General features: G+C 42.3%; 1 long non-coding RNA gene across 2 annotated transcripts; it reads right to left on the reverse strand.

Moving 5' to 3' along the window:
* Positions 1–3,019: 3,019 nt before the first annotated feature.
* LOC106560781 (uncharacterized) lies at positions 3,020–5,271 on the reverse strand. 2 transcript variants are annotated; one of them, XR_001318672.3, is made up of 4 exons: positions 4,711–5,271; positions 4,252–4,389; positions 4,093–4,160; positions 3,020–3,241 (listed from the first exon to the last, which is right to left on the reverse strand). It is a non-coding gene; the product is annotated as an uncharacterized LOC106560781 (long non-coding RNA). The 2 variants fall into 2 exon arrangements; XR_001318673.3 differs by lacking the exon at positions 4,252–4,389 and having other exon boundaries at positions 4,711–5,025.
* Positions 5,272–14,665: the final 9,394 nt, after the last annotated feature.

A 14,665-nucleotide genomic window follows, 5' to 3' on the forward strand; every position in this document is an offset into this window, starting at 1 on the left:
AGTGAGGTCTGCACAACGCATCACCGGGGGCAAACTACCTGCCCTCCAGGACACCTACAGCACCCGATGTCACAGGAAGGCCAAAAAGATCATCAAGGACAACCACCCGAGCCACTGCCTGTTCACCCCGCTATCATCCAGAAGGCAAGGTCAATACAGGTGCATCAAAGCAGGGACCGAGAGACTGAAAAACAGCTTCTATCTCAAGGCCATCAGACTGTTAAACAGCCATCACTAACATTGAGTGGATGCTGCCAACATATTGACTCAAATCTCAAGCCACTTTAATAATCAAAAAATGGATGTAATAAATGTATCACTAGTCAATATAAACAATGCCACTTTATGTTTACATACCCTACATTACTCATCTCATATGTGTACTGTACTCTATACCATCGCTCATCCATATATTTATATGGAGATATACACACACAAGTGTAAAGGAATAAGAATAAGGTAGCTGTTGTGAAATTGTTAGATATTACTGCACGGTCAGAACTAGAAGCACAAGCATTTTGCTACACTCGCATTAACATCGGCTAATCATGTGTATGTGACCAATAAAATTTGATTTTGGAATATGTTTTTAATCCTCTGCTGCTTCCATATTGCGAGGTAGTATTCTGTAATGTAATACGCCAGGAATCAGGAGGAGAAGGAGAGTTTAATAATGAAACAATGCAGACGACCACAACACGAGCCTCATACAGAACGTGAGGGAAAACAATACTACCTAGTGAGTGCTGTCTACTGAGGGCTAAATAAAGGGGGAGTAATCAAGGATATAATGATGACCAGGTGTGTGTAATGATGGGGAGCAGGTGTGCGTAATGATTGTTGCCAGGGCCGGTGGTTAGTAGACCAGCTATGTCCAGTGCTGGAGAGAGAGAGAGTGGGAGTAGGCGTGACACTATAGGCTATTTAGTGTGGTCTCAATCAAATTATACATAGGCTACAAAGTGCATGTTCGGAGAAGCGCACCGCAAAGTTATATTTCTAAGATTGCTGCTGGGATGGTGTTAAAACTAGGCTGCATTACATACTGCAATGGATATTCCAACCTTGAGCCCGACCTGCTCTGCTCTTGCTGATCAAAAACGTTTTTGTGTGCTGCTTAACCACTGTGCTATGTAGGGCTAGAGTGGTAGTCCAGGAGGAGTCTCAAATAAAATAATTTTTGATTTAGGCCCAGTCCAAGAAAAATCTTGCGCGCGGACTAGCCCATAGTTCAGTTCGAGAAGGAGAATGCAAAGATGAGGAGGACCGATTTGATTAGAAACAATATTTTTCTTGCACATTATGTATTTATCAGAGTTACTGACTTCACAATAAGCCAGATTCATCCAGCAAAGGCAGCAGCGCAGTCATCAAACTACATGCACTATTTCTTCACCAAATACGGAGTTGGGGAAACACTTGTGGACATGAAATGTGAAAACTACAGTGGCCAAAACAAGAACAAGCTCCACCACAGTGTTGACCATCACTTCCTGATCACAGGCCACACGTGCGGATGTTTCTCTCACACCCTCCCGTGAGAGCCCAAGTCTTTACAAATATGAAAAATCTCTCCTCACATCAACCCTCAGTACTTTGATGCGCGAGTCCAGGTGTTTATATGCTGACCTCATGCCTCAACAAGTTTCTGATTGGTCAGTGTCAATACTCCTAGCCACCATTGATTGGCAGATCTGTGAACCAAATGCCCGTGCCCACAGAACAGTTTTTCAAGGTCGAGGGAGGGTGTGAGGGAAACATCCGCACGAGCTCAGCCATCCACATTAAGAGATGCGCATGCAATTATTGAACTGGGAACATTTTCATGCTGGGTGAATATTACAGCATGACGTGACAATCAGAACGATTAGGAAATATTTCAGGCTGGGAAGATTTTTACATGACACACACTGCACCAAAATCAAGGGCAGGACAGAAACAGCCTCTACGAAAATAGATTCCCTTGGTGCGTGGTGCGGACGGACCAGTTTATCACTGGGGGCGAGTTCCCAGTCATCCGGACTGTCTGCAGTGTTTCTATGCACATTCACATGACTCTCTCCTAACACCCACACACACTACTACTATTTTTTAATGCTGCTGCTTAGCCACTTTTTCTACGTAATAACGAATCGAGGCGGTGAGTCACAAATATGCTAGATAGCTAGCTACCATTCAGCTGCCCCCATTCAAGTCAATGATTTGTCCGTTCTGTTCATTGTATTTCTATGCATTTAATCCTATCTGATAAGCAACATCCAGATAACTTTTTAAAAACCGAGCCCTTAAGAGTAAAGGTTAGGTAGTTAGTAGCTAGCTACAGTACTCGAAAATTTAGCTAGCTAGCTACCTAAACAACAGCTGGAATGACCTAGCTGTAATGTTTACAAGTATCCCCACTAGCTGGCTACTAGACGGCCAATATACCAGTTGACCCTGAAGCTTTCTGTAGGGAGCCAAGGAAAGCAAATATTGCCTGTATCGGTGATGGACACTAGCTAGAATGTGGACCAATACTTTTGAAGCAATATAGCAAGCTACTAATAGCCCACCTTCTTGCACATTGTTTTGATGAGCCGGTTAGAATAAGGCTGTCACTTGGTCAAATCATACTCTGTACCAAATGCATTGCCTATCAATAAACATCTTACAATGTATACATATCATGTAATTTTACTGTATTTTCCTTATTATTTACTTAGTATTATAAAACTTCATCCAGAAATGACACTGTTGGTGTATGCAGTACAAAATTACTAGTTAGCTTGTATTCTCCGAACAATGACACCAGTGTTCCTGTACCAGAATGTGTGTACTGTAATATAGGTTATAGCCAAGAGAGGAGGAAGTGGCGGCTTGTTAGAGGACAGACATGGTTCTAATTTCAGTGACGCTCATGAGGACCCCCATAAAAATGTAAAATGTCAATGTTGCCCCTCTCAAACGTATTGTAACATTGGGAACCCTCAGTAGTCAATATATGATAGGACCCTGAGCACAGGAGTAGACAATGAAAATGTGGGTGTTCTGTACATTGTACAAATTTATTTTCCACACCATGGTTTTCTCAGTTTGTAATTGGTTATGTAAACATTATCAGAACAGGCAATGACTGATAAAAATAACAAAACATCGACCCATTCTGTGCTAGCTATTTTTTTTACAATTTCATCCTCATTTTATGTCAATATTCCTGCTTGCTCAGCCTCAGTCATTTATCTGCATCCTGGAGTCTTCAGCCCTGTAAGACACATGAAACACATGTAGGTTGTTAAATTGTCATTATGTCTGTCATGGATCCTGACCATACATGACCATTTTGCTGTTCTCAGTTTAATCCAGATAATTGATTTAGAGGCAGGGATTCTCTCTCTGTATATAGTCAAGACAGTGCTGTCGGGTTCCTACCGACTGTGTACATTAACACCCAGGTCAAGTCCCCCATGATTATCCAGCCTTGTTGTAGTCCTGACTCTACTCTACTTCATCCAGGTGTTATAGGGATTTTAGCAGGGTTGGACAATCATGATTTTGCATTTTTTTGGGAGAGAGAGAGAATCTTCTCTTTCTTACTTTTTTAGGCGTGTGAGAGTTATGATGTTATTAAGAGTGATATAGACCTACTTTTACAACAAGCTACTTAAATGCATGTGTACTGTCACACCCTGATCTGGTTCACCTGTGATTGTCTCCACCCCCTCCAGGTGTCACTTATTATCCCCAGTGTATATAGCCCTGTTTCCTGTCTCTCTCTGGCAGTTTGTCTTGTTTTCCAAAGCAACCAGCGGTTTTCCTTGCTCCTAGTTTTTCACCCCCAGTCTCTGTTTCTAGTGCTCCTGGTTTCGACCCTTGCCTGTCCTGACTCCGAACCCACCTGCCTGACCACTGCCTGTTCTGACTACCAGCCAGCCTATCCCCTTGTACTGTTTTTGGACTCGGATCTGGTATCTGACCCCTGCCTGGTCTTGAGACTGCCTTATCGTCTGGTACTGTTTGTACTCTGACCTGTCCCCGACCTGCCTTTGCCTACTCCCTTTATAATACATTTCGGCGCTCTACCATCTGCCTCCTGTGTCTGCATTTGGGTCTCACCTTGTGCTCTTAGTGTACACTGTATTTTTCTGGACAAACTTCAGTGAGGCTGAATTGTCTGTTAACTCCTGAAACACAGACAAAGGTGGAGTAAGTGAATAGTCACATTTCCTGTCTCATGGATCAATGTATAACCTAAATTCTATGAACTTGACATACTCAAACATTCTCAGTGGGGGGGGAAGGTGTCTGTCTAACCATGGTTCCACAGCTGTGGCCACACATTGCAGAGGGTGGCTGGGATGGGTAGCTTAGTCGCATGTAGGCAACTACAGTATAAGTTCTCACATTTGGTGCCTGTTGGATAGGACATAATCTTACTCTGCTAAACACAAGTGCAAAATTAATTTCACTAGCTACACAGTCTCTATACTTTGAAAGAAAGCTAGCTAATTAAAACAATTGTTTTTAACTGAACTGTTTGCAGATTTTTGGATTACTTTAGAGTACTTTATCACATTGTCCATCAAGCACGTTCCCTTTGACAGCTAGGTTTATTACTGTAGAGACGCCTTGCAGTTTTGCAGACAACTTTGCATTTGGTAACAACTAAGGCGAAGCGGTAGCATTAGTACTGGTAAAACAGGGATTTACTCACTGAGCTATATATTAACTTACCGGTACGTCATATGGATTTACCACAGTTAGTCAGCCGAACTTGCAGTTAGAAAGCAACTGTTACTTGCTAGCTAGCTACACTCTTGCTGTAGCGCCGCCGTGCACGTCTCACCGGCGTCAGCCCATGAAACATCTCCCAACAGTCGAAATACATTGCTACTGTGGCTTACTGCAGTATGCAACAGGTTGAAAACAGGAAGTAAGGAGCCCACACTTCTTAGCTCTAACATGTTTGTAGGTATGTACACTATACAGTGCATTCGGAAGGTATTTAGACCCCTTACATCAAATCTACACACCCCATAATGACAAAGTGTAAACAGGTTTTTAGAATGTTTTTTTAAATACAAACAGAAATACCTTATTTACATATGTATTCAGACCCTTTGCTTTGAGACTCGAAATTAAGGTCAGGTGCATCCTGTTTCCATTGACCATCCTTGAGACGTTTCTACAACTTGATTGGAGTCCACCTGTGGTAAATTCAATTGATTGGACATGATTTGGAAAGGCACGCACCTGTCTATATAAGGGCCCACAGTTGAAAGCGGATGTCAAAGCAAAAACCAAGCCATGAGTTGAAATAATTATTCGGTAGAGCGCTGAGACAGGACTGTGTCGAGGCACAGATCTGGGCAAGGGTACCAAAAAAATTTATTCAACATTGACGGTCCCCAAGAACACAGTGGCCTCCATTCTTAAATGGAAGTGTCTCTTTCATTTACAGTAGTGTATGTAAATGTGATAACTTTTTTATTTGTAATACATTTGCAAATATGTCTAAATACCCGTTTTTGCTTTGTCATTATGTGGTGTTGTGTGTGTTGACTGAGGGAGGGGAACTATTTTGGAAAACACATGATTATTTCCCCCCCATTGTTTCTTTGCTTTTAGCAAATAAAAGAGAATACTGGTTTCCATGTTTCGTTTCCATGAGCTTCAACAACCACTCGCTAGCATGCCTAAATTGCAATGTGAGCATTGTTTTATTAAACTTTTATTTATTCAGGGGAGCCCAATTGAGACCAGGTACTCAATTGTTAGTATCGGGCACTACTCAGGTTGAATGCTACATAATTGATTTAAAAATCATTGGGCGTTGTACTTTACTATCAACCGTTACGCCTCTAGTATTGGGCACCACTACTATGGTGGACACTTGTAAAGTGCGTACAAAGTAAAGAATAATTGAAGAGATTAGATAGTTCTGTGGCTCTGGATCAACTGTTACAGACCATATATGGGGGAAGTCACCATCAGGTCCAAGAAATGCTATAAAATAGACTGGAACTTCAGTATAACGTTTCCCATTAGACAGGAGCGTTAATATGACGTTTACCCATCGACTGTCATAAAAAGGTTAGATAATATTGACCTTGTGAACTTCCTGCCTTTGAGGTAGGAGGTTCCGTGATCGTTTTTTTAAACAGTTTGACTTCAGCCACAGAGGTTCTTAATCTGATGAAAATGTAGAGAAATCATAGAATCAAAGATGTTCAGGGGACATGTTAGGTTGCACAAACACTGTGTGGCCCTATTGTATGTTTGTGTAACTTAGCCACGTGAATGCCATGTGCTATAAGTAGAACTCAAGAACTAAACAAGATATCTGACCTAAACATCTTTGAACTATAAAGATCAAAAGTCCTATGTGACCATGAGCAAGCAACATAAGGTCAAGTGTATCATGTCTCTCCATTTCACACAATTCTTGATACTATTTGTGTATATTATAGGCACTGGGGATAACAATCTGTGCTATATTGATTTCTCCTGGGGATATGTACAAAACCTAGAACAAGGGAATTCTACAATTTGGTTGCCACGTGATTTGGTTGCACGTTTCCAAAACGACTTTTCTCGAAATAACAAGTACCGATGTGGTCAAAAGTCTGCAATTAAAGTGAAATTGTGTTTCAAGTCACATAATTACACTGACTCTCCCAACAGAGTCCAAGTTTGACCCATCTATTACATTTCTAAGCAGACAGAGATGTCAGCACTCTAGTCACTCTACGACACAAAACACAGACTTACTGTGCTACAGTAGGTAGCAAGGACTCCTGAAGCCTGACTTACACTGGCAGTGAAATACAGCTATATATGTCAGCCTATCCGCATTCCTGTCCTACAAGTCTAACAATCTACAGGAGGAAATGGGGGTACTGGGAGAATCAGCCTTCAGGGGGAAAGACCCATGTCCCAGCCACCGCCTTCTCCTTCCACTGTGGTTTCACTCAAAGGGACCCTCAGGAAATGGATCAGAGTTCAAACTTTCAAATGGTGAGCTCTGGGGAGTACCCTGGGAAGAGTGAAGTATAAGTACTTTACTTGGTTTAGGAGGGATTGCCTTGTTGCTTGTTTTTTTCTGTGTGAGATAGCTAGGGTGCAAGGCTATGGGACACTCATTAATTGAGGCAACCCAACATCTTTGGAGAGGAACCAATACATATTTATTTGCTCACTTAGGCCTTTTACGCCTCCTGGAGCACAACCCATTGACAACAGTTTTCCAGCATATCTGGTCCTGGGCATTTTTTTAATTTTTTTACTTCTCCCCATGTGTGTCCAGTCTTCCACATCAACTGCCTCAAGTTCTCATCTCAAGGAACTAATACATGCATACTCTACTTTCCACCAGATTCACATACCTTGTCCTTTTTAAGTGGATCAATCAGTCAATTTGTATAGCACTTCTTACAAGTACTGTGCATTGTGGTGTTAAAACCATCACATATACCCTCTTTGGCATCAGAGCCAGTCAGGTGGGTCCTACAGTATATCAATCTTCTTGATCTTCCAATCAAAGTGAGCGCTGATGACATTTGGTTTATTTGTTCTCTCACTGGACCCAAAAAGGTGGTCCCTATGGGTCATGACTCTCACTGACATAGGGGGGTGGGAGGATGCTGGTGGGTTGGGGTTTTGTTTGAGCCAAGGGGGTGTTAGAGACTCCTAAGATATGTTAACTTGCAGGGATAGAAACTGTTGTTCACAGGCTTGGGATTGTTCGATGGGAATATGTTGCCCTTTGGATTTGAGAGTGCAACCCCCTTTCATCACATTCACAAGCCAGAACTAAACAGGATGCAGAAGAACTCTGTGGTGCCCTAAGAAACATGGGAAGATGTGGGGGAGTAGTGTACTGTCGGGCTGCTCTAGTGTGTTTCCTCTAGTTTCGTTTTTTGCCACTTTTGCCTTCGGAAAGTATTCAGACCCCTTGACTTTTTCCACATTTTGTTAAGTTACAGCCTTATTCTAAAATGGATTACATTGTTTTTCTCCCCCCTCATCAATACCCCATAGTAAGGAAGCAAAAAATGATTTTTTTTTTAAATACATTTTTGCAAATGTAAAAAAAATTCTACTGAAATATAACATTTACATACAGTATCAGTCAAACGTTTGGACACATCTACTCATAATAGGGTTTTTCTTAATTTTTTTCAATTTTCTACATTGTAGAATAATAGTGAGGACATCTAAACTATGAAATAACACATATGGAATCATGTAGTAACCAAAAAAGTGTTCAACAAATCAAAATATATTTCATATTTGAGTAGCCACCCTTTGCCTTGACAGCTTGCACACTCTTGGAATTCTCTCAACCAGCTTCATGAGGTAGTCACCTGGAATGCATTTCAATTAACCTGTTAGGGCTAGGGGGCAGTATTGACACGGCTGGATAAAAAACGTACCCGAATTAATCTGGTTACTACTCCTGCCCAGTAACTAGAATATGCATATAATTATTGGCTTTGGATAGAAAACACTCCAACGTTTCTAAAACTGTTTGAATGGTGTCTGTGAGTATAACAGAACTCAAATGACAGGTCAAAACCTGAGAGATTCCTTTACAGGAAGTGACTTGTCTGACCATTTCTGGAACTTCTTTGCCATCTCTGTCTTTTACAAAGGATCTCTGCTCTAACGTGACACTTCCTACGTCTTCCATGGGTGCTCAGAGCCCGGGAAAAAACAGAATGTCGTCATCCCAGCCCCAGGCTGAAACACATTATCGCCTTTCTCAAGTGGCCGATCAAGGGACTGTGGGCTTAGGCGCGTGACCTGGCCGCCCCCGTCTTTGTGATTTTTTTCCTCTGTTTGCCGAAAAGGAGATTCCCGGTCGGAATATTATCGCTTTTCTACGAGAAAAATGGCATAAAAATTGATTTTAAACAGCGGTTGACATGCTTCGAAGTACGGTAAAGGAATATTTAGAATTTTTTTGTCACGAAATGCGCCATGCGCACGACCGTTATTTACCATTTCGGATAGTTTCTGGAACGCACGAACAAAACGCCGCTATTCGGATATAACGATGGATTATTTGGGACCAAACCAACATTTGTTATTGAAGTAGAAGTCCTGGGAGTGCATTCTGAAGAAGAACAGGAAAGGTAAGACCATTTTTCTTATAGTAAATCTGATTATGGTGAATGCTAAACTTGCTGGGTGTCTAAATAGCTAGCCCTGTGATGCCGGGCTATGTACTTAGAATATTGCAAAATGTGCTTCATCCGAAACGCTATTTTAAAATCGGACATATCGAGTGCATAGAGGAGTTCTGTATCTATAATTCTTAAAATAATTGTTATGCTTTTTGTGAACGTTTATCGTGAGTAATTTAGTAAATTGTTAGCGAATTCCCCGGAAGTTTGCTAGTTCTGAACGTCACATGCTAATGTAAAAAGCTGGTTTTTGATATAAATATGAACTTGATTGAACAAAACATGCATGTATTGTATAACATAATGTCCTAGGGTTGTCATCTGATGAAGATCATCAAAGGTTAGTGCTGCATTTAGCTGTCTTCTGGGTTTTTGTGACATTATATGCTAGCTTGAAAAATGGGTGTCTGATTATTTCTGGCTTGGTACTCTGCTGACATAATCTAATGTTTTGCTTTCATTGTAAAGCCTTTTTGAAATCGGACAGTGTGGTTAGATTAACGAGAGTCTTGTCTTTAAATAGCTGTAAAATAGTCATATGTTTGAGAAATTGAAGTAATCGCATTTCAAAGGTTTTGAAAATCGCGCCACAGGATTCAACTGGCTGTTACGTAGGTGGGACGAATTCGTCCCGCCTAGCCCAGAGAGGTTTAACAGGTGTGCCTTAAGTTAATTTGTGGAATTTCTTTCCTTCTTAATGCGTTTGAGCCAATCAGTTGTGTTGTGACAAGGTAGGGTTGGAATACAGAAGATGACCCTATTTGGTAAAATACCAAGTCCATATTATTGCTCAAATAAGCAAAGACAAATGACAGTCCATTACTTCACGACTTGGAAGGTTCGTCAATCGGAACATAAAATTATTTAAAAAAGACAGTTTCTTCAAGTGCAGTAGCAAAAACCATCAAGCGCTATGTCACGACTCCCACCGAAGGTGGCGCCCCCTCCTGCTCGGGTGGCGCTCGGCGGTCGTCGTCACCGGCCTACTAGCTGCCACTGATTCCTTTTTGTTTTCCCCTTTCTGTTATTGTTTGCACCTGTCCTTAGTTGGATTGATTAGCGGGGCTATATTAGCTAGTTGACCCGCCTGCTCTTTGTGCGGGATTGTTTCTCTGTATGCTGTGCTTGGTGACACGCTGATTTTGTATTTTGCATTAGTGCGTGTGTTTGCACCAACAGTGTTTTGTCCCCTGTGTTTGGGGCACTTTGTTTTGTGTGCGCTCTGATCGCTGTTTGGGGTGGCTTGTGTTTTAGCCGTTGTGCTCATTAAAGCCACTACCCTGTATCGCTGCTTCCTGCATTTGATTCCTCGCCAGCACGACACCCAAGCCTTACACGCTATGATGAAACTGGCTCTCATGAGGACAGCCACAGGAAATAAAGACCCAGAGTTACCTCTGCTGCAGAGGATAAGTTCACTAGAGTTACCAGCCTCAGAAATTTCAGCCCAAATAAAAGCAGAGTTCAAGTAACCTACACATCTCAACATCAACTGTTCAGAGGAGACTATGTGAATCAGGCCTTCATGATCAAATTGCTGCAAATAAAGCCCAACTAAAGGACACCAATAAGAAGAGACTTGCTATGGCTAAGAAACACAAGCAATGGACATTAGACCGGTGGAAATTTGTCTTTTGGTCTGATGAGTCCAAATTAGATTTTTAATTTCAACAGCCGTATCTTTGAGACACAGAGTAGGTGAACCGATGATCACCGCATGTGTGGTTTCCACCGTGAAGCATGGAGGAGGAAGTGTGATGGTGTCGGGGTGCTTTGCTGGTGACACTGTCCGATTTATTTAGAATTCAAGGCATACTTAACAGGCATGTCTACCACAGCATTCTGCAGCGATACGCCATCCCTTCTGGTTTGCGCTTAGTGGGACTGTCATTTGTTTTTCAACAGGACAATGACCCAACACACCTCCAGCCTGTGTAATGGCTATTTGACCAAGAAGGAGAGTGATGGAGTGCTGCATCAGATGACCTGGTCTCCACAATCACCCTACCTCAACCCAATTGAGATGGTTTGGGATGAGTTGGACCGCAGAGTGAAGGAAAAGCAGCCTTGCATATGGGGAACTCCTTCAAGACTCTTGGAAAAGCATTCCAGGTGAAGCTGGTTGAGAGAATGCCCAGAGTGTGCAAAGCTGTCATCAAGGCAAAGGGTGGCTACTTTGAAGTATCTAAAATCTATTTTCATTTGGTTAACACTTTAAAAAAAAATGTGTTACTACAGGATTCCATTCAGTGGTTCTTCCTTTAAAAGTTTTGAGCTTGTACTGCGACCGTTTGTGGTAGATGCTGGCATAAAAATAAAGAAACCCTTGAATGAGTAGGTGTCCAAACCTTTGACTGGTACTGTAAGTATTCAGACTCTTTACTCAGTACTTTGTTGAAGCACCTATTGGCAGCGATTACAGGCTCAAGTCTTCTTGGGTATGACGCTACAAACTTGGCACACCTGTATTTGGGGAGTTTCTCCCATTCTTCTCTGCAGATTCTCTCAAGCTCTGTCAGGTTGGATGGGGAGCGTTGCTGCACAGTTATTTTCAGGTCTCTCCAGAGATGTTTGATCAGGTTCAAGTCCGGGCTCTGCCTGGGCCACTCAATGTCATTCAGAGAATGTTACGAAGCCACGCCTGGGTTGTCTTGGCTGTCTGCTTAGGGTCGTTGTCTTGTTGGAAGGTGAACCTTCATCCCAGTCTGAGGTCCTGAGCATTCTGGAGCAGGTTTTCATCAAGGATCTCTCTGTATTTTGCTCCGTTTATCTTTGCCTCGATCCTGACAAGTCTCCCAGCCCCTGCCGCTGAAAAACATCCCCACAGTATGATTCTGCCACCACCATGCTTCACCGTAGGGATGGTGCCAGGTTTCCTCCAGACGTGACGCTTGGCATTCAGGCCAAAGAGTTGAATCTTGGTTTTATCAGACCAGAGAATCTTCTTTCTCATTGTCTGAGGGTCTTTAGGTGCCTTTTGGCAAACTCCAAGCGGGCTGTCATGCGCCTTTTACTGAGGAGTGGCTTCCGTCTGGCCACTCTACCATAAAGGCCTGATTGGTGGAGTGCTGCAGAGATGGTTGTCCTTCTGGAATGTTCTCCCATCTCCACAGAGGAACTCTAGAGCTCCTTCAGAGTGACCATCAGGTTCTTGTTCACCTCCCTGAACAAGGCCCTTCTCCACTGATTGCTCAGATTGGCCAGCTCTAGGAAGTGTCTTGGTGGTTCCAAACTTCTTCCATTTAAGAATGATGGAGGCCACTGTTTTCTTGGGGACATTCAATGCTGCAGACATTTTGTTGGTACTTCCCAGATATGTGCCTCGACACAATCCTGTCTTGGCGCTCTACGGACAATTCCTTCGACTTCATGGCTTGGTTTTTGCTCTGACATGCACTGTCAATGGTGGGACCTTATATAGACATGCGTGTGCCTTTCCAAATCATGTCCAATCAATTGAATTTACCACAGGTGGAGTCCAATCAAGTTGTAGAAACATCTCAAGGATGATTAATTGAAACAGGATGCACCTGAGCTCAAATTCGAGTCTCATAGCAAAGGGTCTGAATAGTTATGTAAATAAGATATTTCTGCTTAAAAAAATGTATACATAAAAAAATGGGGTATTGTGTGTAGATTGCTGAGGATTTTTCATTTAATAATTTTAGAATAAGGCTGTAACTTAAAAAATGTGGAAAATGTCAAGGGGTCTGAATACTTTCCGAAGGCACTGTATATGTAAGCTCTTTATTACGTAATTTACCTAGTTACCGTAAATACTTCATAGCTGAATTTTCATTTTAGTCATCACAAGGTATTTTCTATATTTCATGAAGAAACACACTTGTAGTGATCCCATGTATTTATTTTTATGTATTAAACTGAGACTTAGTGATACGACATTGTCACGAGCAGCACCGCAGACATTGAGATGAGCGCGATGCGTGACTTTGCTCTCACACAGTCACACAGAGTATCTGCACACGTGGACTGGTGCACTTTACGCTGCTACAACGTGATGGCAACAGGACCAAAACAGCAGAAAAGTTTAGCCTTGTGCTTCAATGCACTTAGTAGTTTGGAAACCGACCTATTATTGCTTTTTATTTTGTGCATCACTGTCTCTATCTTTTTAAAATTAATTGATAACATGACTCCAAACATGCATTCTCGCAATGCAAGATCATTGTCTTCATCTTTGTCTGAACATAGCTAATGGTTGTGTTTCAATAGGTCTCACAGTTGTTAGTATCTCTATTGCTAGCTCTATGTAAAACCATGGGCCCCCCAAGGGTCCCCCAACTCATGGCCCCTATCCCCCTATGTTCACAGGTGTAAAGCATTACTGGGAGCAACACATTCCATTGGCAGCAATATTTACTTAAGGTCAACAGTTATTCCTCATACATATCCTTACACCTCCCCCACTTTCTCTCCCTCTCTAGTTATTGGTTGAAAGGGGTCTGACGTGCCAAAGACGAGTTGTTCTCCTCAGTGTGGAGTGAGAGAGAAAAGAGCACTCTCTAGAATGTTAACAGAACCAAAGAAAGCAGGCAGGACAGTGTGTTCTGACACTTGGCCCTTCGGATGGGGTTGAGATTTATGAAGCAGTGAACAGTGTAAACGAAGGAAAAGTTATGCCAGAGAGAGGGAAAGACGAGGAGGAGAAGAGCCAAGGTTCCTCAAAGTACTTATGTCTGGGTTATTCTGACATTGAGTATGAATGTGGAAGGATACAGAACTAGGCTACGTCCCAATTCTATTAAATGGCTTCCTTTCCTCATCTCCTCCTTTCCGTTGAATTATGATGCACCCTGAATTAAAAGGACAAGATAAGTGAGGGCAAGAAGGTGGAACTTCCACAACTGTTTTCCACCCACCCAGATGACGCTGGACCAATTGTGCGCCTCCCTATGGGACTCCCAATCACAGCTGGATGTGATACAGCCTGATACAGAACCAGGGTCTGTAGTGACGCCTCTTGCACTGAGATGCAGTGCCTTAGACCGCTGTGCCACTCGGGAGCATGAAGGGCAGGAGATGGGATAAAGAAGGATTTTTAAGCCTTGAGCCAATTGAGACATAGCTGGTGAATTGGAAAGTCAAAAGACTTGTAATTTCCGGACTATTAAGCGCACCTGAATATAAGCCGCACCCACTGAATTAAAAAATATATATTATTTTGAACATAAATAAGCCGCACATGTCTATAAGCCGCAGGTGCCTACCGGTACATTGAAACAAATGAACTTTACACAGGTTTTAACGAAACACAGCTTGTAACAAAAATAAATAGGCTTTAACGAAACACGGCTTGTAACAAAAAATAAAACATTTGCAGTAAGCTTTAGTTGTCTTTTTGCACTGAGTCAATTCCTCACGCTGCTGTTTCCAACGTCTTATCATCGACTCATTAAGACCAAGCTCCCGTGCAGCAGCTCTATTTCCTTTTCCAACAGCCAGATCAATCGCCTTCAACTTGAAAGCTGCATCATATGCAT

The sequence above is a fragment of the Salmo salar genome, chromosome 10 (genome assembly GCF_965601325.2).
Source record: "Salmo salar chromosome 10, fSalSal1, whole genome shotgun sequence".
NCBI lineage: Eukaryota > Metazoa > Chordata > Actinopteri > Salmoniformes > Salmonidae > Salmo > Salmo salar.